At 47.3% G+C, this 23,441-nt stretch overlaps 2 long non-coding RNA genes across 4 annotated transcripts; one reads left to right on the forward strand and one right to left on the reverse strand.

Annotated features, from left to right (window-relative positions):
• Positions 1-7,503: 7,503 nt before the first annotated feature.
• Positions 7,504-14,007, forward strand: LOC134473671 (uncharacterized). Of its 3 annotated transcripts, none has more exons than XR_010044041.1 (5): positions 7,504-8,105; positions 10,999-11,079; positions 11,962-12,148; positions 13,307-13,426; positions 13,554-14,007. It is a non-coding gene; the product is annotated as an uncharacterized LOC134473671 (long non-coding RNA). The 3 variants fall into 3 exon arrangements; XR_010044043.1 differs by having other exon boundaries at positions 11,002-11,079; XR_010044042.1 differs by lacking the exon at positions 10,999-11,079.
• Positions 14,008-14,568: 561 nt separating this feature from the next.
• Positions 14,569-18,052, reverse strand: LOC111757933 (uncharacterized). Its single transcript, XR_010044044.1, has 2 exons — positions 16,803-18,052; positions 14,569-15,114 (listed from the first exon to the last, which is right to left on the reverse strand). It is a non-coding gene; the product is annotated as an uncharacterized LOC111757933 (long non-coding RNA).
• Positions 18,053-23,441: the final 5,389 nt, after the last annotated feature.

Below are 23,441 nucleotides of genomic sequence, written 5' to 3' on the forward strand. Positions count from 1 at the left end.
ACTACACACACACACACACACACACACACTGACCTTCATCCAAGATCTCCATGGAAGGTGTTTATTCTGCAATTAAGGCTGAGCCAGGAGAATGTCAGAAGTCGTTATTTAGTACCTCTCCCACTCTCCTCCTCCTCTTATATCTTTTTATAGGTTTTGAACATCGAGGCTGAAATGATTTTGGTACAGTTAAATCTTGCTCTTCAATCAATTATTTGAAATTTAACAGAAAGGGGAGATGTTTGTATTTAGGTTAAAAAAATGTATTTAGGTTAAGTATCAAATGGACACATGTCATATTAGGTAGGCCAGTCTAAAAATCTGAAGATTTTATTATTCACAAATTTAAGATCAGTAAAGTCAGTCATGGTGACATATGCCTATAATTTCAACAGTTAAGATGATTGGCTAGTTGAGGCAGGAGGATCATAAGTTTGAGGACTATATAGCAAGACTTCCACTTTTTTGGACAAGGGTTACTGTGCAAATCAAGGAGGCCATGAACTCACTATGTAGCATAGGCTGGCCTTAGACTCACAGTGTCCCTCTTGTCTCAGCCTCCCAAGTCCTGGGGTTGCACATATGCACCACCCCGCCCAGCAGAGGCACCTACCTCAAAGCCAAAAGCAAAAGACAAACCAAGATAAGAAAGATTGATCCCGTATACTATAACTATCTTGTCCTGCAGAAATAGGAGTACTGTATCAAGGTCAAACCAAGTCATATTCCCAGTTGTCCATGACCTGATCCTGTTACACCAGGGATTTAACAAAGTTTGAGAAGTGGCGTTGACAAAATAATTTTCACGAATAGACTGTATCTTCACAATACACAATATTTCACTGCATTCTCTTGAGAGAAGCAATATGAAGGAGAGAAGACCAAGGAAGAGAAATATCACTAACACTGAGTCAGCATCTCTCCTGCCAGGCACTTCTAGAAATTTCCTGTTCTCAGAACAACCCATGTTTTCAGTATTTGTCATCTTTATGTTACCAAGGGCTCTGTGTAATTATGTAACATAACCAGAGGTCCTTGGTGACGTACTTATGACTCCAACTCTTGGCCTTTTCCTGGTCACAGTAGGCCACTTCCCTTGCTTTTGATGCTACCAGAGATAATACTGCTTTGTTTGATCCTATGAGCAGCACTTTTAGGGCACCTATAATTCAAAAAGCACTGTGCCCAGGATTCTGTCCCAAGTCAGCATCTAGGTCTTTAGGGAAAAAAAAATACGTGTCCAAATGGAAAGCTGAACATAACAAAGAGATAAGCAAATGCATGAGAGAAAATATTGCCACTGAGGGTGAAAGTGGCATTTGAGTTGGGCTTGGGCAAAAATGACTTGGATGTTGAACAGAGTTGGACAAAGGACCTAGGAAGAAGTAGCAGGCCTGTAAAAAAATGAGATGCACCTAGGAAGCACCAAGCAGCTAAGCTAAGCGCAGGCCAGATGTGGGATATGGGAGACTGACAGTGACCAAGCAGGGACATGATTGACTTGTATGAGCAACCCTGCAAATTCCAGGCTGAGTCCTGTGTGAAGCAAAGGGATCCTGTTATCATTTGAGGCAAAGATAACAGCCTCGAATGGTCTTCCATGTACAGAGGAGACTTCAGGCAGAGAATCACACTGGAGGAGACCAGAAGGCTTTAGTGTTTCCAGGAGATATTGGGCTGCAGACCCATCTGCTCTCCTTGTCCTTCCCTTCTCCTCCTGCCTACTGACCTGGCACCCAAAGGTCAGGTCCACCCTCCAAACCCTTTTCATCTCTTACTGATGACAGCTCTAAGTTCCCTGGCTTCTGCCTTCCACTGGCACTGGTGCCTGGCCTTGACCTTTCTTCTGGTGTTTGGACCCCAGCTTTCTCCACTGTACTTCACTGTTGGACTATCCCTCCATCATGGCAAGGCTGGGATACTCATCCAACCTTCCCTATGTAGAACACACTCCCAACATTACCAGCCAGGACTGCAGCCAGGAACAACAGCAGCCAGCTAATGCATGGAGAATGCCTGGCAATTCATGGACTCCCCCAGAGGGCACAGAGGAAGCCCAGAGGGTTAGGATGAGGGCTAGGGTTAGAGCTTTAGGTTAGGGTTAGTGCAATGGCTCGGCAGACCTGAATATCACAGCTGTCGTCAGTGTTCTTCAGACTCGGCCTGCAGATGTTCTGGAATGGACAGAACCTCTGTGCTCATTCTTATAACATGAGGTCCCAGTCCCAGGGCTGCTGCGTGAGATCTGTGCTCAATCACGTTGCCTTTGTTATTTTGCTGGAAGGCACATCTGTGGAGAGAGTTCCATGCAAATCTGTATGCTTCGTTCCACCATAACCATGGCCAGCTAAACTTACTCTGACAGCCTCCTGCCCTGACTGGGGAACAATGGCCATTCAGAGCTGTGTAGAAAGACACCATCAAGAAGTCTGCATCTCTGAAACTTTCAACTCTGGGCAAGTTCACTATTGAGAGCATAGAGTGTAAATTAAGATGAGTATGATTGAAAAGCAGAGAAATTACTCACCTCAGAGTACATTCTTTACATTTCTTTTCCTCTTTCCTTTTGGCAGAGATCTTGCTATGTTGTACAGGATGACTTTGAACTTCTGAGCTCAAGTGGTCCTCCTGCCTCAGTCTCCCGAGTAGCTGAGACTTGAGGATGCACCACCATACCTGAGCTTTCTTTTCCTCTTGGATTTAAGGTACAGGACGTGCGTGCGTGCGTGCGTGCGTGCGTGTGCGTGTGTGTGTGTGTGTGTGTGTGGTGCTCCAGGGAAGCTATGGACCCCCTTTGTGGGGCGTGTCTGAAAGCTGTGGCTGCATGGGGTGAGAAAAGCAGCCCAGTGGGGCAGGGCAAGTGGGAGCCAGGAGGCCGCAGGGGCAGCGTCTCCTTTCCTGCGTAGTTGGGGAAAGCAGCGGGAGTCACCAGCTTATGTAGTTCTGCCCCACTTTTACCCGCTTTCAGGTCCTTCCCGCACGCCTTTTCTTACCTATTTGCCTGTTATCTTTCTCTTAGATGATGCAATTGTAACAGGATAATATCGCCCCCCAAGGAATGAACACTGCTTGGCAAAACATCTTTATCTTTCCATGTATAAAGCAGAGATAAAGACAGTAAGGAAACAGATAAATGGATAAGGCCACCTGTAAAATTAGCATTCCAAAGTAGAGCAGTTAGGAAAAATTTGAGGAGGGGAGGAAATGAATGCTCTCTGGTGAGGTTCCCGGGGCCCTGGGCTTGGGGTATAGAGCGGTGGTTGAGAATTTGTTTAGCATGAGCAAGACCCTGGTTTGAATTCCATTACCAGGAAAAAAAGAAATGAAAGCAAATCAGAGTGGGAGAAGGAGGCTATGTGGAGGTCATTTGTTTCTGAATGCGCCTGGGGACCAACACAAATGATCAAGATCTCAAGTCATTCATGAAGAGTCTTCCTCCTTTTCCAGAAATGGAAACTGTCATAATTAGTGGTAACTTTTAGACAACTCCATGAGAAATTGGTAATTTAAAAACTAGTGTATGACATTCAACCAGAGGTTTCCTACTTTTCTATTTGATTAAAAAAATGTGTTTGTGGGGAAAAAATGTGTTCATAACTGCCTGTTGGAACGTTTTCTAATAGCTGCGTTAGAATTTTATCAGTTTCTTTCTCTCTCTCTTTTGGTTTTTTGAGACAAGGTTGTTTCGCTTTGTGGTTCAAGCTGGCCCTGAACTCATGGCAATCCTCCTGCCTCAGTCTCATGAGTGCAGGGATTTATAGGAATGTGCTACCACATCCAGATAGGACCTCATCAATTCTAACCTGTGTGGCCTCTTGGCTTTGGGAGCGTTCATTAGTCTTTTCCAGTTGAGCTGGGACTTTCCTGGTCCCTCCATGTGAAGTAACTCTAGACTGGATCCTGGACCCAGGGTCTGTGTACGTGTGTGTGAGGGGATTGTGCTAGGAGATGCTGGGTCTCAGTCCCATCCTGTTGAGGACGCTGCTGTCTTCGCTTTTGCAGTCAGTCAGCCTGGTTGGGCCAGGGACACGCTTCCCAGCGACGTGGGGTTTCCCGAGCTGGGTGATACTGTGTGTACCCCTGGGCAGGGCTGCTCAGGCAGAAATCCACCTGTTCAATTCTCATAGTCTTATAAGAGTGGTGTTAGGGGCTGGGGATTTAGCTCAGCAGCATAAGCGCCTGCCTTGCAAGCAGGCAGTCGTGAGTTCGATCCTTGGTACCGATAAAAATAAATAAATAAATAAAAGCGGTGTTAATGCTACCCAGCGTCCGATCCTTGTCTGTGAGCCCTAGAGTGAGCTCAGCATGCATGAAACATATTATGGGGTCACTTTTATGACTCCTTCTCTCCTGGAGCTCAAGAAGGCTCCAGTTTCCTGGGTTCCCCTTTCTTCACCTTTTGGACTGACAGGAGCCACTGTAACACACACTGCGGCTGAGTCTGGAGGAAGAGAAACTGAGTAAGCCCAGGGCTGCTTCTGCCTGGGGCGCTTCAGATTCTAGGCCACCGCTCCACCTGCCAGCTGTCATTTCCCTTCCAGACAAATTGCTCTGTGCAGTTTCCATGGCTGTGTTTAGTGGGAAAGATGGGTAAGGAATGCACTAACTCTTATCTGACTCCAAACCCACAAAGATCCTAGTGAAGCCCTGTGGAAACTAGTGCAGTGTGAGTGCAGAAACCAAGGTGGTTCACCTTATGCAGAAAGAAAAGTGTCAATCAGCACATGCACACACACTCAAACACACATATAGAATTTTTTGAGGAATCACCATAAAGTAAATTGCCCAAGGCGGGGTGGGGGAAGCACAAAACCATATCAAATCTATAAATAACAGACCTCAAGAGAGAAAATCATCAGGTACAGAAACTCTTGTCCTGGGAGTCCCAGGCAGAGGTGTTCAGACTCTGCAGAGTCCCCACACACCAGCCCTGCCCCTTTACCAAATGGGAGATGCAATGGTGGAAGCAGGAATGGATCCATGCAATGTCCTGGGTCAGGAAGATGGGGTCCAGCACGGGCAGCCTGTTGTTCTAAAATGCTAAAAAACTAAAATAGTTAGTTAAAAAGACAATTATTAGCAGAATTGTTATTCTGTACTACCCTAGCAACCATGTAATTAAAGCACCAACCACATAGTTATAAATTAACTGATCACGTCATCATACTGTTCTGTATGCCTCGTCCCCCGAGTAACCTGTTTGCTGTGTCAACTTTCGTTCCCCTTGTAAGAGACAAATGATGCTGTGTCAACTATTGTTCCCTTTATGAGAGACAAATGTTCCTGGAATTGGCAGACCAAGGGCTATGAACTGGCTAACCACCCACTGTGAAATACCTCTGACCTCAAGCAAAGGGGAACAAAGGCCCACGTTGTTTCTGTTTCTCATCGCTATGTACTTAATGGTTAATGAACTAATCATAAATGAACTATAAAAATCTGTCAAAATTCTAACCCAGTTGCATAGCTTTGCAAACTCCATCTGCACTGTGCCACTGGATAGCAGCTTAAATAAAGCACTCTTTTAAAGATGTCTTGCCCCCTTCCTTCTTGACAACATCTCGGGGGTTGTTTTTTGGGGTACAACACAGCCCATCCCTGGGGTGGACACGAGAGCCAGGTCCCAACCAAACCATCCCAATGGAGCCGTGGCTCTTGACTCAGGTGATAAAAAGGTGGCTGCTACCTGAGAGGAGTTTGACCTCATCACAAGGTGTGTTATCTGTCAGACAGGTAGTTGCTGGAATCCTCAGTGGCTTCAGGATAGACTGACTCGGAGTGGAGGAGACCTGCAACATGGAGGCAGAAACCCCAAGCTTTTTTGCTGCCTTAATCACCCCCTGGGCTTCTGCAGGTCCACATGAAGACTTGGGCCTCTTGGCAGATGCAGTTGCTTAGTCTTTTTCACATTCTTACTCCACTCTACAAACATCATCTCCAAACGAGGCATAGTGGAGCTCTCCTGTGATCCCAGCACCTAGGGAGGCTGAGGCAGAAGGATTGCAAATCTGAGGCCAGTCTGGGCAGCTTAGTGACTTATGATCTTGACTCAAAGTGAAAGAAAGAAAGAAAGAAAGAAAGAAAGAAAGAAAGAAAGAAAGAAAGAAAGGGGCTGGGGATGCCGCTCAGTGCAAAGCACTTGGGTTCAAAACTCAGTACAGAAAAAATAAAAAATTCTAGCAAACTAGCTTCATGTTTTATATGTTTGAAGGTTAAATAAGATGTTTAAATGATAATATTTGCTTGTTCATTTTATGGTGCTGGCTCTAAACCCAGGGCATCAGGTGTGTTTGAGCACGTGCTGTGCCACAGAGCTAGGCTCTTAGCTTATTGATTGATTGATTGTGGAAAGTGTATATTTTTAAAATGATTTCGCAGCAGCTGTTTTTGTGAAGGAGGTCTCTCTAGGATAGAGGAGGGCGTTTATGTAATGTTTTAGAAGGTGATCTAAACATGTTAGACTAACAGAGAGAGAAACTGAGACAAGGAATTCACTGAAGACTTCACTTCAAATTGGACATACCAGCACATGCCTGTAATTCCAGCATGCAGGAGGCTGAGGCAGGGGGAGCCCTCTGAGTTCAAGCCCCGCCTGGGATACATAGTGAGACCTTGCCTCAAGGGAATGATAAAAAGACCTTACTTCAGTAGTTAAAATGAGGGCTCGGGGATGGGGATTTAGCTCAGTGGCATAAGAGCCTGCCTTGCAAGCAGGCAGTTGTGAGTTCAATCCCTGGTACCGATAAAAACAAAAAAGACAAAAAAAAAAAAAAAAATGAGGGCTCAACCTTGGGTACTAGTGAAGGGAATTGAAAAACAGATAAAAAGACACTAAAAAAGAAGCAGCAGCTGGACTAAAGGGGACAGAGAAAGATGCTGGGAAAATTATACAGATGATTTTGGGATTGGGGCTTGGTGGTTAAACAGTGCCAGTAACCAACATAGGTAGATCAGGTAAGGTGAGTACTTGCACAGGCAAGGAAGCACAGGCAAAGAGATAAGAATAAGATGAAGCGTTTAGGGTGACACCTGTTCAATGCGATGCAGCGTGCAGGCTGGCATGTTGGCACCTGACTGTGATTGCAGAGCTCTGGGAGGTTGAAGCGGGAGGACAGAAAATTTAAGTCCTTTCTGGCCAATTTAGCTACTGAAAGACAGTCTCAAAAAAAAAAAGAAGCGAGGGCCGGGTGTGGTAGTGAGTGCTGTAATCTCAGCATTATGGAGGCTGAGAGGTGGGAGGATCCTGGTGAGGAGCCTGGGCTGCACAGTGAGACTCTGTATCAAATAAAATGAAACGAAATGAAATAAGATAAATTTAAGACTAGAATTACAGCATAGTGCAAAGATCCTGGGTTCAACGTCCAGTATCATAAAATATAGAAAAACACCTTTTTCTTTTAATGGAATGATTATGGGCAAATGAAAATACCAAACAAGGGAAGGGTGATTCTATTTCCCACCTCTCCTTCCTCTTGTTTATAAAATGAAAGAGGTAGAGACCGACACAGGTTTACGCAGTGAAGAACAGGAGAGACACTAGGGTCAAATCTGCACAGAACAGGACCACAGGAAGGAGTCCCTCTGCACAGAGCACTCGAAGGCTCCAGCTTCACGGCTACCAGAAGCCCCTCAGCCCCTCTGACACCCAGTGCTGGAGCAGGTGGGGATCAGCCCTCACTGCCGATGTCTGTGCCATGGCCTTGCATTGCGTCCTACTGAGTCCTCTCTCCACCCGGACCCTGCTGCCCAGGCACCCTTGCAGCCCAAGGCAGCTCTGCACCTTGTTTGGCTTCTGAGCTGCCAGGAGAGTCAAATCATCGGCTCCTTCATGCTACTTGGAACACAGAGACAGTCGCCTCTTCTATCTGTGGCTGTGCTTCCTCAGTTGGCCACAGCTAACCATGGCCTGGAAATATGGAATGGAAAATAACCAAAATAAATAATTCAGAAGTTTTCGTGACTTGCCCAGAGCCTCTGAATACCGTGGCAAAATCTCCTGTTGTCCTGCTCTGGCCTGCCTGCCACATAAATCATCTCTTTGCTCATCAAGCTCACATCAGCTAGGACACAAGTTCATCAGCCACTCGATGGATGCTGGGTCTCAGGTAGGTGATGCATTTTCCCTGTGCCTGTGGTCAAGTGGCCGACAAGCAGGGTTATTTACCCACTGCTTCCTTAAAGCCGCTCTGCAGCCTGAGCCTGCAGTAGATCATTAACTCTCCCGCCTGTGCCCAAGAACTGCATCCAGCAGTAGACACCTGCTGTGTGGCTTACAGAACACCATTGCCTCCCCAGCCCCAATGAACGTCCAAAGCCCTGCAAGCACAGAGATCTATGTTTCATTCTGATCTCCTTGACCACTGTTCTTAGTCAATCTTTAAGTATTTGTTAATTAATTCTACCTGGAAGAGCTAAAGTTTCTAGTAATACCAGGGGCAAAACCTCATGTTGGTCTTCTGCTAATACCCACTGTCTGTAGAACTGAGCTGCAGAGGCAATAGGACCACTGTACCCCGATGGTGGCATCCTGCAATGGATGACACTTCCAAATTCCTTCTCATGTCAAGTCAGATCTAGACTCTGACCCTTTCGTGGATTGAAGTACCGGCTGCATGGATTGCACCAGGGTGTGGTTAGCATGATGAGGACCTACAAGTCACCGTTAGGGTAATGATTTTTACAGTCACAGTGTCCAGTACAATGGGGTTATGTTGTGAGCACCCAGTATTTTTCATGGTGTAAATGAACAGGATTTTCTAGGATCCCAAACACTGAAAGGCGCTGTCATGGGCTTCTCAACTGACTCACCTGTTTATTGTGACTCTAATATTCCTAGCTATCTCAGGACTGTACTCCACACCATCCTGCCCACCAGAGTACCCATACTGCTCCCACATAGACACGCCACACCCCTCATCCCTTTTACCACGAGTAAAATGACAGGAGCAAAGTCCGTAAACCCAATGCCTCACTCTGTTGGGCAGTGGTGGTTTCTATCCCCCCTCCCCCAGCCTTGGTTACTCCAATAGCTATGTATGGCCAGGCATTGTCCAGCTGTACAACGTCACTAGCTTTTGGGTTGGGTTGTGAACTCCTAGACAAAACAAAAGGTATCGGTTCTTTCTTTGAGATTGGAATCACCCCTACAGGAATGCATGTTTTTTATTTTCTATTTCCTTATACTCTTAGTTTCCAAAGTTATTTTTTCACTCAGTAAACATCACAGTGTGACTCATTCTGGAGCATGATTCTTGCATTTTTATTTACCAAGAATCATAAATGACCAAGCAGACATAGTTCTTTAGTCACTAAATAAAGAAGGCAGAAGAATGACTGGGATGGGGTATTTCCAAATGAAAACATGAACTTTAATATTGGACTTGGAATCTCATTGTACATTTAAACTGTAACCTGGATTCTTTCAGGAGCTCAAAAGAAAGCAGTTCACTTCTGGGGCTGAGTTCATGTTCTATTTTATAAGAGATGAGCTGCTGTATGGATTATAAAATATATAAAGCCATCTTTATGCTGAATGGGAAGGTTTGGACCTGGTTGCTCAGGAGCTCTTCTCCAAGGGAGAATTTCATTAACAGCAAGCATATAAATAAAAGATCTCTCTGAAGATGTGACCCAGCTCTGTGGCTGCAAAGCCTTAAAACATCTCAGAGTGAAAACCAACATTTATGGCTTGAAACAGCTCCAGAGATCTATAGATGATTTGGCTCAGCACCTGATGTGACAGATACGGGCACACAGACAAGGCCTGCTTCCCTTTCCATGGTGCAGCCAATGTCCCTTGAGGGGCTTCCCACTCAGCCATCCAGGTCATGCGGGGACCTCCCCAGCAGCTATCTTCGGGCTGATGCTGGGGGAAGTGTTATCAGCATAACCCAGTAAGAACAGGCCAAGTCTTCTAACAACAATCACCTTGTACTGAGCACTAGAGGGTCTGAGATCAGACCAAAATCTCCCAGGGAGGAAGCTACAGTGTTGTTGACAGCAGTAATCAGACACCTCTGTGCAGGTTTAAGATGAATTAGGCCTCAAGCAGAGGCAAAGAAATAATCTATAACAGGCAGGAGACATTTGAGCTCCAGGGCAAACACAATCCAGGGGAATGTCAGCGCCTTGGGTGAAGGTGCTCCATTTCACTTTATTTTAGGTTGTGGCTTATCTTGATTGGTCTGTACTAGGAAGCAAGCAGTCTTGGTTGTACTATTAAATACCTGGCTAATGTCACTGATAGCTTCCCCCTCTCTGTTTTCTTCAGTATCCCTTGCTTTTATGATAGTGATGCTAAACTAAGGGTAATCACTAATAAAAATGGATGTCACATATATACAGATATCTATGTAGACATATTTAAATTGATGAGCAATAGACTCCGTGGAGGACGGAATGTTAAAAAAAATGAGAAGATCAAAAGCTTTGCTTTCTATAAAGTTTTACTTACTTAAAAATTATTCTACTTACCCCTATTAACATCATGATGTATTTTATTCTTTGAGTGCATGGTATGCTCCTTGAAAATACTCTAATGAAAAAAATGACAGAAGTGACACCAAAAGAGAGATGGTAGCCAGACATACTGACACATGCTGTCATCCCAGTACTCTGGAAGGCTGAGGCAGGAGGCCACCGCCTGGGCAACTTAGCAAGACCCTGTCTCAATAGTTGTCCCTACCTACATTAGAAAGGGTTGGGGCTGTCGCTCAGCGGGAAGGCCTTAGGGTCAACCCCCAGGTCCACAACAAACAAAACAAAGACAAATTGCTGAAGAGCAAAATGGCGGTGAAAAGTCCCGAGCTCATTTCTGCACATCAGTAATGGAGAACTCTGCCTTCAGCTCAGGGCTTTGAAATGCAGTGGAACAGGGTGAATTCTCCCCCTCGGACTCCGCCACCTCTCTGAGACAGGACAGTGGCTACAGCACTCTAGGGCTTGCTTTAAAGGGCCCTGATGCTATGGAATTATTCACGGAGCTCTAATTTTCCCCAGCAGGAAGAGAAGGTGGTTTCCAGGAAGTGCTCACTTTGTTCAAGATAACACCTGGGAGGGCCAGAGATTTAGCTCAGCAGGGTAAGAGCTTGCCTGGCAGGCACAAGGTCACAAGTTTGATTCCTGGTACCAAAAAAAAAAAAAAAAAAAAACAAAAAACTCCTGAGGGCCAGATAACTGGGTGGGTGGGAGCAGGGTGCCCTCTGTTTCCTGCTCCAGGGTGACTCAGAATCCAGAGGCTGGCACTGCTGCCACCCACAGCTGTTTTCTCAGCAGCTAAATATTTTAACCCTGATGTTATGATTCTGGGATTGATATGCTTGCAGGTGACAGCATACAGGGAGCAGAGGGTAACAGCAGATAGGGGTGCTGGGGATAAGATTCTCTCTTTCTCTCCTGGGCATTGAACCCAGGCCCTTCTCCGCTCAACTATATCCCTACCCCCCAGCCCCCTTCACTTTTTTACTGTGACACCAGGTCTCAGTGGCTACTTGCAATCCTGCCCCAGCCTCCCACAGGTCTGGGATTACAAGCGTTTATTACTATACCCAGGTTGTTTGTTTTTTTAAATATGTTAGCAAAGCATTTGCCAAGATGGGAAGCAGGAAACACTGAAGTAAAGTTCTGGATAGGAAATGTGGAGCTTGATTAAGCCAACAAAGTTTTAAATTTTGGCAACATTGCTAACACAGAACGCATATCTGAAAAGGTCCTGTTGGCTTACTGTGGCCTTTTTTGTTTGGTTTCCTTGTCTTTCACCCACTGGTGACTAACTTGTAGGATAGGATCTTAAAGGGAAGCTTATGGTTGTTCAAAAATAAGGTGAAATCTCCTTGTGCAATCCTCCAGCTATTTCTTGAGGAAAACAGGAGAAGAAAGACAGAAGTAGCTAGCTCAGGAGAAATTAAATTGCTTTTTAAATCATCTCCTCCTTTTTCTCTCTTTCTTCCTCTCTCCATGTAGGGCTGGAAAAGCAGTGTCAACAGGGGCGAATTGTAGATGCCTGAGACCTGATAGCTGTTAATGGTTACCTGAGGGCCAAGGCTGCCAGGTTTCTGCAGACGCAGAACCTTTCCAGATGAGAATCAGGGACAGTCACACCCCAGGAGCGTGGGAATCCGAGGACCGCTTCTGAGATGGGGTGCATGATGTGAGTACACCCAGTGTAGGAAAAACACAGTGTGTTTTGCTGCCACCTGCCCCTCTGTGGATTTCCTTTGCAGGAAACCTTATTGTTTCAAACATTAAAGTAGCGAAAACAGCTGAAGTGGAGGAGATTTTGGTTCAAGAAAAAATGCCCAGTTTTGAAGTGTTTCCTCCTGATACCTCCACTCATTTATTTTTTAAAAGGGTTATTTCTGTCTTAGAGACCCATTAGGCTAGTACCGTTTTCATAAAATACCTTCAGGCTTCTTCAAAGATGGTTTGAAGAAAATGCCTTCATTTTATAAAGGTCTTTTCCCCAAAGTTCTGAAAAATTAAATGTGTTTGTATGGGTTCCTCACAAGGCCTAGGAATAATTGGAGATTAAAAATGATTTGTAGTTTCCTGCTAATGACCTCACAGCATGATCTGTCCCCACCTCCGTCACACTGCTTACATTTCTGAGCAATGGTTTGCTTTCTGGCATGATACAGACTTTTTGTTTTTTAATTTTATTTAAGGAGAAAAAAGAAAAAAAAAAAAAACAGAAAAAGGGCACAAGTTATACAGAATTTCAGAAAAAATAAACAGTAGGAAATCACTAGTTAATAGATTACATATTATTATCTTAGAAATAGTTGTTTGGGGCTGGGGATTTAGCTCAGCGGCATAAGCGCCTGCCTTGTAAGCAGACAGTCGTGAGTTCGATCCCTGATACCGATAAAAACGAAAAAGACAAAAAAAAAAAAAAATAGTTGTTCAAGTTACAAAATTAAAGCATATAAAAAAAATTAAAGCATATAGAGTGGACATTCAAACAGTGAGACTGCAAACAGTTCATGATACAGACTTTTGGTACTTGAAAATAATTTGTTGCTAGTGTAAAGTAGTTGAATTTGAGACAAGAACAGGTTTCTTTTTTATATGGAATGGGATAAAGCAGGTTATGTCTGTGGATGCTTATGCTTTAATTAATCTCAAACTATTATTAACTTTATTTTGGTCTGGGAACAGATGCAATCTGACTTGTGTGGCTTCTCATCCTTTTATGAAGGATATTCTTATCTTTTAAGGATTACAGTCAATTTTACCCCCACAAAAGGTAGGATGGTGGGACTGAAATTAAAGCCACCCATGTTGGAAGTTACAAACACCTGTTATTTAGTCTCCACAGATTTCAGAATTGTCCATCTCCGCCTGAGATTCCCACTCACTATGTAGACCATGCTGGCCTTGAACGTGTGGCAACGCTCCTGCCGTACCCTTCTAAGTGCTGGAATTACAGGTTTGTGCCACCATGTCCACCTCTCTTAGCTTTTTATAATGGCATGGGAACTGGCCAGAAAACTCCCAAAGGGAGAATTTGAGAGGAATATTAAAGACAATATTCTCTTCTCCCCTGTCCTTTGTAGAATGGCTTCTGCGTAACTCAGGACCGCACCAAACCCAACCAGACAAGGCTGTGGAGAGGCCTGGGGGCTCCAGGGTGGTCTCAGAGTCTAACACAGAGCCCTGGAGAGGAACAATGCCCCTGGGGACACCGCTGGAAGAGGAGGAGACAGTTGTCTCCCCCCCCCCCCACCCCAGAGAAGGAGAGGGCGGCTAGCACAGCCCAGCCCCCCAGAAGGTGGGGCAGGACGGGGTGGTAGGGCACCAGGGTTGGGCCTGGAATTTCCCTGGGAAGAGGGTCCCAGCACAAGAACAGCAAAGTCACAGTTTAAATAATGTTCATAGTCTGAGGATCTAGGGACCCACTTTTGGACCAAACCCAACTTTCATGTTGGGAAATTGCTCCCAGATCAGGACGGAAGTTCATGTTAACAGCCACGGAGATTTACACCTCAGTTTACCCATCTGGGCTGTGTCCTGGGGTGAGTTTGTGTCTGTGTGTGTACCTGCCCTGGTTGACAATGGCGAAATACCCAGTCCTTTCCTCCTCCGGAGGAGTAGGCTTCCTTTCCTCCTCCGGAGGAGTAGGCCTGGCTGGGGCGCGGGCGCCACCTCGTGGCCTCTTGGGGAACAGGCCAGGCCCGGGGGCTTCCTGTTAGTCACCTGGACTTCCTTCCACCCGTATCACAGGTGCAGGTGCTGTCACCACACAGGTGCACGCACACATGCACACAGACACGCGTGCACGCACGCATACTCACGCATGCACACACGCACACGCGTATACACACACGTGTGCACATGCACCCGTCAGCCCTCTTACAGCCTTCCCTCCCATCCCTGGCCTTCAGCGCTTCCTGTCTGGTCCCCCGCAGGGGATTCTACTGTTTTCACTCTTTTCTCCTCTTCTTTGCTCTTGTTTTTTGGTACCAGGGATCGAACTCATGACCTCACGCTTGCCAGGCAGGCGCTAAGCTAAACCCCCAGTCCCTCCTCTTTGCTCTTATTTTGTGATGAATTAAACGTTATTACTAAAAATTAAACATTATAAAACATCATATGTATTTGTATGTTCCAAAGCAAGACTGGCAGCATCTATCGGAAACTGATGAAAATGGGAGAGAAGGGAGTGGAAGATGGATCGGAAGAGAGGCTTCTCTGATGGTATATTTTGGCTTTTAAAGCAGTGTTATCTAGTGTAAAGCCCACTCATCTAACGCATACAGTTCTGGGACTTCTTTTTAGTAGATGTTCTACGTTTTACAACCAGCACTCCCACCTCACTTAAGAATTCTTCCATTCGACCCCGAGGACCCTCTGCCCTCTGTCCCATGTTCCCACCCCAAACCCAGACAACCCAGTGTCTATGCTGTGCCTAGACGCCTGCTTTCTGGGACATTTCACAGAGTCACACGCGGTACTTGAAGTTCTTCTAGATTATAGCATTGATCAGTTCTTTACAGCTCTTTCTCCTTCTCCTCTTCCTTTTTCTTTTTCTCCTCCTTCTGCTCCTTTTTCGTCTTCTTTTAATTAATTCCAGCTGAGCGCAGTGGTGCATGCCGGTAAGCCCATCACTTTGGAAGCCTGAGGGCAGGAGAATCACAGTTTTGATTTAGTGACTTAGCAAGTACTTGACTAAAAAAGAGAGAGGCTGAGAATGCAGCTGACACAAAGAGCATAGATTCGATTCCCAGTACAAAGAAAAAAGGGAGGGGGACATTAGTCTAAGGGCGTGGAATGCACAGAAAAGGTTTAAGGTTACAGTGAAGGAGCTCACAGCCCTGTGACCAGGGCTGGCCTAAGGGTGCAGTGTTGGTAACATGCACCCTCATAGCTGAAATAAAAATGGCCCTTTACCTTCTTGAGTTTTTTCCCAAAACTCATAATCCCAAATTACTCATGAGCTAGATCCATTCAGGGGACATTCTTCAAAATAGCTTGCCATCGTTTCTCAAAATCACTGAGATCATAACAGAGAAAGAAAACCTGAGAGGCCTGAGCCCAGGGACACAAGGCAGTGGGGCCTGGGGCGGGGAGAGGACGTGGGCCCCGACAAAGGAACACTGAATAAGCTACGGGCTTTGGTTACTAATAGTGGGTAAACATCCGTTTGTTAATCATAAGAACCGCGGCATAACACTGTGAGATATTCATAGTGGGAACTTGGCATGACACATACAGAAATGATCGGGCCTGTTTTTAAAGTGCTAAGATTAAGATAAGAAGACACTTCTTTTTGCCCCCTCTTCTCCTCTCTTCTCTTCTCCTCTCCTCCCTACCCCCTTCTTTTTCTTCCTTTCCTTCTCTTTTTTCTTATTGTAATACTGGAGATTGCACTCAGGGAGGGCTGAGTTGTATCTGCAATCCTTTTTTTTTTTTTTTTAATTTAAATTTTAGTACAGGATCTCCTTAAGTCACTCAGGCTGGCCTCAGACTTGCAACCCTCCTGCCTCAGCTTCCTGGGATGCTGGGATTACAGGTGCACAGTATGCCCGGATGCTTTTACTCTAAAAGATAATGAGCCGGCTCATGAACAATAGCAGCAAGGTGCTGCTGAGCGTGTAGTATATATAAAAGTAAAGCACACTTAAAAGCAACAGTAGGTGGGGTAGGAACACGAGGTCGGAAGGGACCTGCTGCTGTAAGCTTCTCATTCCAGACTCGTGTCTGCCTTTACAAAAACGTCAAGTCCACAAGACTCATGATCCCCTCAGAGCTGAAATGCTAGGAGAAAGTTAGCTTTCTAAAATATGAAATTTGTAATAGATGCATGACTAAGAAAACAACTAAATCCCTTAAGATAGCAAGTTTTGGGTGGATCTACACTCCCTGAATGTCTCATCTACTTTTAGCTCCTTAGTAAATCAAAATATTTGTTCTAGGGTTGACAACAGGTTTGGAAGTTTTTACCAGCTGGGACCCAAAATAGCTGTGAGATACTCCAGATTATGTGGAAGCAAAGCCTAACAAACTGAAAATGAGCTACACTGTCCCAGGGTTTCACAAACGATGAAAGGAACTAGTGCTTGTTTCTTTATGGATTGTTGCCTCACACTTGCCATGGAAATTATACTCTTTCCCCCTCTCCATATCAGCCTTGCTAATGGCATCAGGGTTCCCGTCTCCGTCCCCTGGCGCCGCCCACTCTATTTCCTGAACTTGGTGATGAGCTGAGCCAGTGACAGCACAGGGCTACATGGAACGACGCCAGGGGGCGCCATCCAGGGGGGGTTTTACCATATAGCAGCTTCTGTCCGTGGAGCTCAACACACCGTATATAAAACATCCTCGGCGAAGTTAGGGGGACCCCGTTTGGTAATTGCAAGTTTGGTAATTACACGATTCCTCTTCTCCACGTCACGGGACCCAGCGGGTTTTCACCCACTTGGGCTGCAGGACTGGTGGTTTATGTGTGCACCTTCTGAGCCCGGGGCCTGGTTCGGTGCCTGTGCAGAGCTGGGTGCCTGGCATTTGCTGCTGGGACAGAATTCCGCAGCTGGGTGGCCCGCCTGGAACAGAAGCGTGTTGATGATGATGAGTTCTGGCGATGGGAAGGTCTCCAGTCGTGTGTACGTGTGCGTGCGCATGAGCCTGGGAACTGAACCCGAGGCCTTCACGCTGAGACACAGCCCCAGCCTTCCTTTAAATCTTTAGTTTGAGAGTGTCCTACTCAGCTGCCTAGCTGGGCTTGAACTCGTGATCTTCCTGCCTCAGCCTCCCAGCACGTGCCACCATGCCCGACGTGTATTTACGTTTTCAGTCGGACCTTGGCGCCCTGTCTGTGTCGTACACTCTGATCCCAGGTACCAGAAGTATTTAAAATACTAAATATTGTGGGTTCTACTATGGCAGGAGATCTCCCAAAGCAAACTGGCCGGTCCCCACACGGGCCTCGCTCCATGCAGGAGGCTCCCTCAATGCCTGAGAATGAGGATGGACTTGAACCCAGAGGAAGAGGGCTGGGTGGAGTTTCCACCCTCTGCTCCTCTCTGTTTACTGTCTCTCTGGAGTGCTTGAGGGTGGCAGACGGGCCCCACTTAGCCACTCACTGGATGGGCAGTGAGAGGGATGGGACAGTGAGGCTGGATAGCCTCTCTACCTCCTCATCAGCTGCATCCTGCTGCCCCACCACCCTGTGGGGGGCAGGGGACAACCTCGTGCTTCTCTGGGCATTGCTTCCCTGTGAGCCTGCACACTGGGCCTGATTTCTCCTGGCAGCGTCTCAAGGCATGGGTGGAGTCCTGGTCACTTGCATTCCGCCGGTGATGGCTCTTGGCTTCCAACTCTAAGTGACGACCTTTCCCCTCCGCTGAGCAGGCCGAGTGTGGTGTCCCCTGCACAGTCAGTTCTCTGAGGCCCCGTGAACATGGGCTTCTTTCAAAGACACCTGCCCCATTGTCTGCTGAATCCCCAGACTGGAGCAGGACTCGCACCCTGCAGAGCTCAGTGAATAAACATGTGTTCAATCAATGAATGCATGTATCACTAGGTGGGAGTCAGAATGACTGAGCCGCCTTGAATGTCCGCGACATAGCCTCAGAAGACAGCCCGCACCCTGATTTCACACTGTGTCTCACACACCAAGCTGTGTCACTACCTTGGTACCCTGCTGCCGTCCTACTGTCCTGGGGTCAGGGGGCTCCTCTCACTGGGCAGGGCTCCCGTGTCTATGGATAGGCTTTCCAGGGCCCCTGTATTTACCTGTGCAGACCACATCTCCAAAGTTCCCGCCAGCTGAACAAGGTCTATTCCATGACATTACTGCTGGATAGGACCAGCACACTCTTGACCAGCATGGCCGGGGAAAGTACTTATCTCATCCTTCAGGAGATTTGCACAGAGCCCGAGTCCTCTGTGATAAAGCTGTGGATTGGCAGTGATACAGGGGAATGAAACTCCCAGCCTGCTATGTCCGGTACCAGTTCGTGTTCTCTAAAATCAAAGAATGAATTTTAGGAACAACCAGAGGTTAAGAGCAGAATATATTTGTTGAGAGAAAGAAAGCTTCTGTCTGAGAGAGAGACAGAAGGGGACCTGAGCAGGTTGCCAAAGACTAGCGACTTTTATAGAGCAAAACCATGAGGTGAGACAGGTCCAAGGTAGGGAAAACTGGGAACTCACAAGGCAGATGGGCATGAGGTGGGACAGAGCTGTGGTCAACCAGTAAGATTAATGGTTTAGGGAAAAAAAAAAATAGTTCAGGGGCCGGGCATTTAGCTCAGTGGCATAACCACCTGCCTGGCAAGCTCAAGGTTGTGAGTTTGATCTCCAGTACTGCAAAAGAATTAAAAATAAAAGATTAATAGTTCAGGTAAAACTGATTAAATTGAGGACAATTGGGGAAGCGAGTCAAGTAGAAAGCAGGCGTTCTTAGAGAGCAGTGAGTTGGGACGGTGACTCCTGGCTTCCTCAGGGTGATAGAGACCTGAGAATATCAGTCCTTGGGACGTGGGTGCATTAGTGTGATATTTTCGCTTGAGGCCTGGCCCACAGCAGGTGGTGTCTGTCTCCTCCATAGTTGCAGGGTATCTGGGCTTCTGCCTGGCTCCTTGGAGGACCCAGCCCGGTCTCGCTGCCTACAGTATTTCTAACTAACTCAGCTGCCTGTAACAGCAGCTTCTCAGAGGTGACCAGGGAAACAGGTGCTTGTGATGCGACCCTGGGACAGGATCCCACTCCTCTTCCTTGTGGGGCGTGCCTGGTCCTCAGGCCTCTGTCTGCCCAGCTGACCTGGGAAATGGGCGTGTGATCACCACACCCTCCTCGGGTCTGTCACCATGATATCAGCACACTTCCAGAGTTGCTGCTGTCTCACTGGAGAAGAGGGGGCGGAAAGTATCTTAACTGTCTGCCCACAGCCAGGTGCCACTCGCCCACCCTGAGATTGGCACCGACAGCCCGGCACAATGCTGAAACACGGAACGGTAGAAGCACAAGGGACAAAGGAGCCCAGGAGAGGCTGCAGGTGAGCAGGGCTCTCTGCTTCTGTCGGAGACAGCAGTGGAAACTCGAGGAGCTGGAAGCCAGACCTGGACGCACAGCCCGGCCTTGCCACTGAGCAGCGGGAAGGTTTTCTGCAAGTGACTTAAATGCCTGAGCCCCGAGTGCAAGGTTAAAGGAGGGAGAGTGACGCAGACCTCCCTGCACTGGTGTAAGAATGAGAGACATTCTGTAAGTAACAGTGCTCCTTGTGCCACTGCATGATCAGAGGGGTCACTGCCTGGATGCTGCCACGAAAGAAGAGAATGGGAACCCCTGGTCCCCGCTCAGGAGAAAGGAAGCTGCTGATTCTGCCTTAGAAGCTGAGAGAACCCACCGTCTAATTAACAGCCTCATTCCAGATTTGCAGGCGGAATATTGTCTTCCTGCCCATCGGTTGGGTTTGTTGTTTTGTTTTTCCTAGGACGCTGCTTCTTCATAAGTCACCCTTGGCTATAGCTGAGGTTATAGGAAATGAATGAAAACCGAAATGTAACTTTATGTCACCCTGATGGTCCTCTTCCCTCCCTGACATCTTACCCCAGATGTCACACCCCATGTCTCCATGCTCCGAGACCCCAGAACCAGAGTGACCCGTGCACAGGGACACACTGCCTGGATTGCGTCCCTCCGGCTCCTGTTCAGAGGAACCCAGAGAAAGCACGCAGCTGTCCTGAGCAGAAGGAGGAGCTCTGGGGACTTTCAGGGAGCCCAGCTGGTGGGACAAGAAAGGTAGCCTTTCCTGGTCCCAGTGCAGGTAAAAGTAAGGCTTTCCCAAGTCCGGGAGTGCAGGACCCGAATAACCCAGAAAAACAGAGGAGGAGGATGGAGGGCTGGCCAGGCGTTCAGCACAGTGTCATCCTATACATTAGCAGGTAGCTTTGGGCACATTATCTAACCTAAGCCTTACTTTCCACAGCTGGAAAATGAGGCTAATGAGCACCTACCTCAACCTTTATTATCACAACGAAGCAAGACAGAGTGGCTGAGGCCCCTTGCAGATTACCCAATACATTCCAAGTACTCTAACTTGTCATTTGCTTTCTGCAAATCCTCTTGGCAGGTTGTGGTGTTGAGCTGCTCACACAGAGCCTATGCTCTGCTGTGGACATCCCCTGCCCATCCCAAGATCAGGGCCAGGGTGTCAGCAGCCCTAGGTGTGCCTCGATGCGGTCATTCTCACCACAGAAAGAGGTGATGCTTCTTCTCTGTTTATGTGTCACTACCGTGTCATGTGCCTGGCTGCTTTTGTGTTCTTCCATTCCACCATCTGTTTTTTCTTGGGCGGTGCTTAGCATTTCTCTAACTATTCTACTTATATCTTGCTTCTTGTTAATAACTTCATTCCTGAACTCGTCTATTGGTGCCGTGTCTGATATTGCATGTTTCTCCGGATTGGGGGCCGAGGACCCTTTCTTGTTGCTCCCTCTTCCCATATTTTTTGTTCCTTTTATATAAGTGTATATAGGAGGCCCAGTTTCTTTCTTGTTGGTTACAGTTTGTTTGAATTGTGCTGGCTGGGTGTTCCTGCCCACCGCAGTGTACTAGGGAGACACGACCTGGTTTGGGCTAGCCTACTGGGTCTTAGTTAGTGGCATCACGCAGGCCAGGCACTCCCCACCAATCCCGCTTGAGAGGGGAATATGTGACTGAAGTCACTGCAGCGCCCTGTTCCGGCTAGTCTGCCCAGTCCCAGTATGTCCTTTGCTGAAGCCTCCTACTCTGTGGAAGGGTCCCTGATCTGCTCACTCACCACAGGTCGATGCAGGGCTCCTGTCCAGTCCCGCTCTCAACTCCATTCACGCTTCCCACTCTCAGAGCTTTCGCGCCTCTCTCCTTGCCACACTGATTGGGACGCAGCAGCAGCTGCAGGAAATTCAAATTGCAGCTTCCAGTGGTTCGGGGTCCAGCTTCTGTGCTGAGACCTTATCTGTTCCTGTTATATCACCGGGATTGCGTTTCCAGTTGGTTGGTTTCTCTTAGTTTAGTTCGTTCCTGGGTCGGCAAAGTATATCTCCCCTTGCTTAGGACTTCTGGCCCGGCACCATTCCTGGATTTTAAGTGAGGTTTCTCAGAAAGCCTCCAAAGCTGCTACTATCTATCTGCCATGTTCCCCCGAAAGTCGCCTGGCTGCTTTTGTTCCCACCATCCCTCCTGTCTCAGGACATCTCTGTCCCTGTGGGTGTCTGGTGGTGTCATCCTCATCCCTGTGGGTGCCTGGTGGTGGCCACAGCTCAGTTAGAGTCTCACTTCCCAGAAAGAGCCTGCCTCAGTTTCCTCTGGCCTCTCCCCATCTAATCTCCCTGCTTCCCCTTCCCTTTACCCAGGCCACCGAGTGAGTCCCAAGCCTGGTGGGCATCCTGACCAGAGGGCACTCATCCTCCCAGGGACCTCCATGGTCACTGCAGGGAGGAGAGCTCCTGTTTATTTCTCACTGCTATTATGTTATTTTTCTCCTTTACAAAGGAAGAAACAGAAGTGTAAGGAGGTGGTGTAAGAGCACCTGTGTAAGAGCAGAAAGTCACCAGCGGCAGTATGGGACTTAAAACTGGGCAGCCTGATGCCACTGCCTGGCGCCGTGTGGCAGGGTGAGCCCCGGGAACGATGGGGGTGGGCCATCTGCCACCAAACTTCAGCTGTGAAGCACTCTGTGCTGTCCCAGAGTGCGTCCTGGGGCCCAGTGCTATGTGCTCTGTGGAGACCACGCTGCTTCTGCTCCCAAACCTAGTGGAACTGAAGTGCCCAGGGTTCAGGTGTGGATAGAAAGTGTCCCACGTTGCTATGTTGTCACGAAGATGAGACTGAGATTTCAGTTTGTCAGTCCCAAATCCTTGATTTTTCATATGATAATTATTTTATTGTGATCTTGGGGAAATTTGAGTACTGTAGGTTTATAGTGAATTTTGAACATATTTATTTCATGCCCATTGTTCATTCAACAAACAGCATGAAGCCTAAAGATTGGCTCAGGAGTACGAAAAACCAGGTACAGCTGTGAACTAGAGGGGTTACAGTGTTGCTCAGAAACTGACAGGTGAACACTTAACCCTGGCACAGAGAACACTCAGACTAAGCAGAGGGGAAGAATGGATTCCACCCCAGTCTTCCCCAGCTGGAGCACTGCCTTCCAGATGTGGTGGGTGGAGCCTGTGTTCTTTAGAACCAGGTGTGCAGTGAACCCAAGCAGCCTTTCAGGTGAGTGGATGCTGGGCTGGGAAATGGACCGAAAGGCAGAGAGGACACAGAGGAGAGAGAAAGGGTTGTACAGGGATTAAGGTGCAGAGTAAGCTCCATGGTGAGTGTGATTGTTATGGACCGCAGACATGCACTAATAAAAATAAAAACCGAATTATAAACAAAGGAAATGGATCGAGAGGAGACCAGGTGTTAACATAGTCAGGAAGCTGTCCTGGAAGCTTGGGAATAAGCTGAGAGAGACACTGCAGTCAGGGCTGCGTGAGGAGAGAGAAGGCAGGCGGTGGAGGCAGGCGGTGGAGACCCCTGCGGGGCTTCTCCGTGCCAGCCAGGCAGAAGGGGCGCGGGGAAGCGGCTGAGCGTGCAAGGAGGAAACTTTGCCATTTCCCCTCTGATCCAGGGGAAACTCTTCCTCCCTTCTGCAAAGACACACAGCTCCTTCACTTTCAGGAAAGTTAGGGTTGGAAAACAGCTTTTTTTTTGGCAACGCTGGTGCTTTTTGGCAAAGCATTGATGTCTGGCAGGCAGTGAATGAGAGGCCAAGAAAAATTCTGCAAGTTTTTCATTTTGCTAAGGCCTCTGCTGATGATTTATGAGCACAACTTCTAATGCTGGGCTCCTCTTCTTTCTATACTGCTTTCATTTCTGTATTTGCATTAAGTAATCAAGACTCCGTTCTAAAAATAAGGTGCTCAGATTTGCATCTTTTCTTTCCCACTAGCTCATTTCTTCCCTTC

The sequence above is a fragment of the Cavia porcellus genome, unplaced genomic scaffold (genome assembly GCF_034190915.1).
Source record: "Cavia porcellus strain 051 isolate PalLab524CR breed Dunkin Hartley unplaced genomic scaffold, mCavPor4.1 scaffold_28, whole genome shotgun sequence".
In the NCBI taxonomy this organism is placed as follows: Eukaryota; Metazoa; Chordata; class Mammalia; order Rodentia; family Caviidae; genus Cavia; species Cavia porcellus.